Genomic DNA, 3,235 nt, shown 5'->3' on the forward strand with positions numbered 1-3,235 from the left:
CCACATTTATAAGTTTTTTCAAATAAGATGTTAGAGCAAACTCTCAAATAAATCAAAATGAAAGGATTTTTGGTGACCAATATAATCTGTAATTATTAAAATTATTGCTTGAAGTATCATTAATGTACTCATATAACAGCAGCAGCATATAATTCTCTAAACACGTACGATTCAACATAAAAGAGGAGAGTGAAGAGATAGGGAGAAGGGGAAGAAAAAGGGAAGGAAAAGAAAGAGGGAGGGAAGGAAAGAAAAAAAAGAATATTTATTCTATCATATTAAACGAGACATTTTGGTCTGTGATTAATTAAAAAATATGTTCTAGTACATTTCTATTTAGTTTGATAGCAATAATAGAAAAATAGAATATCTAAATCATTGTAAAAGTAGCAAGAAAAATTAAACAATATATCAGGATATGGGGAAGGTACGACCATTGGAGATAAAAGAAAAATGCTTTTCTATAGATTAATAGGTAAAATCTTACAGAAGTAAATGCTTTGAGAAGCAAAGATGGGTAGATTCACCCCATAACCACATTACAGTCATTCTTGTAGTTATGTATTTGTAAACTCTTGCCTTACACTATGATTAAGTATACAGTGTATTACTGAATATATTTCATCTGATAGTGATGGTTTAGTAATTCTCAATAGATGTGCCATGGTCAAGGTTGACTGTCCACTAACATTCATTCCTTTATTCCCACAGAGCACCTGTGGTTTGGAAGAAGCTGACCACCTGCACACGCAGTCCAGCTCCAGGAATGGATTCTTTTTAGTTTAAGCTAAACAATTCACTCCATTCCCCCAGCCACAGTTAATATTCCTAAATGGTCAAATTCAGAGTAGATTGAAGGACTCTTGCTTGGAATAGTGGAAAACAGTGCTCCACGCTTCCTCTGAATACTGTCATGCAATGTCCCCAAACTGCAAAATCCTTTTCAGTAATGACATCAGTAGATAAACAGAGCCAAGAAAAAGGCAAGAAAAGGAGGCCAGAGCCACTGGATTGCTAACGTTCTGGACTTCCAGTTATACGAGCCAATAAACTTTCTCAACCTTTGAGCCACTTTGAAATGAGTTTTCTTTTAATTGTTCCTGAACGCATCCTAATTGATACAAACTGCTTTTGTTTCCTTTCTAAAGTCTGAAATTCAAACACTTTTTAGGTGTTAAGAAAGTCACGATTATGTGGGATTCAATCAACTTTATTTTCATCAGTCTGGTGTCCCAGTGGGTAAAGCAATGTGCATTTGTCAATTGGATGCCATTGGCAATGATTTAAAATTTGCTTAGACTTCAAGTTTTAAGATATATGACAATTTCCCAACTATATAATCTGGGAATGCCATCAAGACTTCACAAATTCCCAAGACCCTTAGTAATATACACGTCAGAATGTTCTCTTCATGGATGGCAAGTCCTGGAAAATAATCCACTTTTTCATAGTGAGACCACCTTTAAATAATAGAACTAAGCAGGGATAAGCACAACTAAAATCAGTCTTGAAAAATTGAGAGTGAAAGTAAAAAGCTGAATATAATTAATTTATATATGAAAGGGGGGAGCTAAAAAAGTGGCTTTTGTAGCTTTCTCTCTTTTTCAGACATTTTAGTTATCAAAATTAAGGTATATGTTTACTTGAATGTTAAATATGATACTACTTTTGGTTTTCACTGTATCCAGAACCACATTCCTCAGCATCAAGAGAATAATTTTAGGAATGGCTTTTCAGATTACCTTCTCTACAGCAGGCTTATTGGGTGGCACGCCCATAACTGGTCTTTAAATGCAAAGAAAGCTACCTTCCCAGACTCTGCATTTCCCTATCCTATCCATCTGGGACCTCCCCCCACCCATCCTAATAATTGTTCCCAAGGTAGCTGGTTTTGGAAAATCTCTAAAATTCCCAACTAGAGAAGTACCCTTGACAGAAATTGCACCTGCCGTGCTCTGGTTCTCTTAATTAGAGAGACCTGGAAAAGAAGAAGACTACATTGTGAGGAAGAAATGATCTGGGTCACTTGTCAAAAGGAGAAATGACACAGGAGCAGAATAAAGAAACCTGGATTTTAGCCCCAGGAATGCCTATTTTGTTCTCTCAAAATAAGCTACAAGATTTCTCTAAGGTTTAAATCACTCTAGCACGCAGTCTGGGTTTTAAGAGTTAAATGCAACAAAACATAAGAAGTTTTTAGTTACCACATTTCTTCCTACTCCAGGTAAGTGACTTCTATCCCCGACTTCCTCGTGTTTGAAACATTTGATTTAGGGCTAACTTTTCCGTCTCTTCACAGTCTCGTTATTTTGCTATTAATCTGTTACCTACATCCTCAAGTAATTTGTGTAAGGATGAGCTTAAGCGTGGAAATGATTCACCAAGGGATTTTGAAGAATTTACTTTGCTGCACAGACTGTGGTGCATGTAAATGCAAGAATTAGTATCAGATAGTCTCTTGAGGACTTTCCCAGCCTAATAATCCTGTGATTCATGAAGGGAAAAGTCTCTGAACCTTGGAAATGGGCTCTGAATTGTATCCCCAAGAACTCGGGAAGTTGGCAGTACAGTAGATGTCCCAGAACGCAACGCTCTTACATAGTTTTCAAACTGTTATGGTCTCTGTCAAAGCTCCATAATAACCAGGGACTTGCAAAGCAGAGTATAAAATAGTTATGAACGTGGTCAGGTGTATGTGACTATTTCCTAAAATGGCTGATGTTCAGCATATAATTTCTTCAGGCAAAAGCATCAGATGTATTGCATGTGGTACAGAGGAAGACAACTTTTCATAAACACAATACGCATTCTGCCATTTCTGAGTTTTTAACAAGAGCCTTTACAATGCAGGGGTGTGGAGAATTGACAGATTTTACACATTTTAGTGCTTTTTCACAATGTTTGTCATATTCAGCAGAATATAAGCTTTCAGATTTAAAATATGTTTTCTGGCTTATCCCACTGTGCAAATCAGCACATTAAGCAAGCCTAGCAGAAAACCATAAGCAGGCAGACAGAAAGCTGCAAGAGGCTTTCCTATCAAATGTGGTGGGAAATAAGATTTAAATATCAGTTTGCCCACCAATGTATGAACCAGAAGTCTCAGCCCACAAACAGAAAAAAAAGAACAATAAAACATGCCAAGCAAGGTCAAAAGAGAATCACAATAGTTTGTGAAATTTGAAAAAACTCACTTAAAATAATTCAAACTAAAACATACTGCTTTAAGCACACT

The sequence above is a fragment of the Equus przewalskii genome, chromosome 27 (genome assembly GCF_037783145.1).
Source record: "Equus przewalskii isolate Varuska chromosome 27, EquPr2, whole genome shotgun sequence".
In the NCBI taxonomy this organism is placed as follows: Eukaryota; Metazoa; Chordata; class Mammalia; order Perissodactyla; family Equidae; genus Equus; species Equus przewalskii.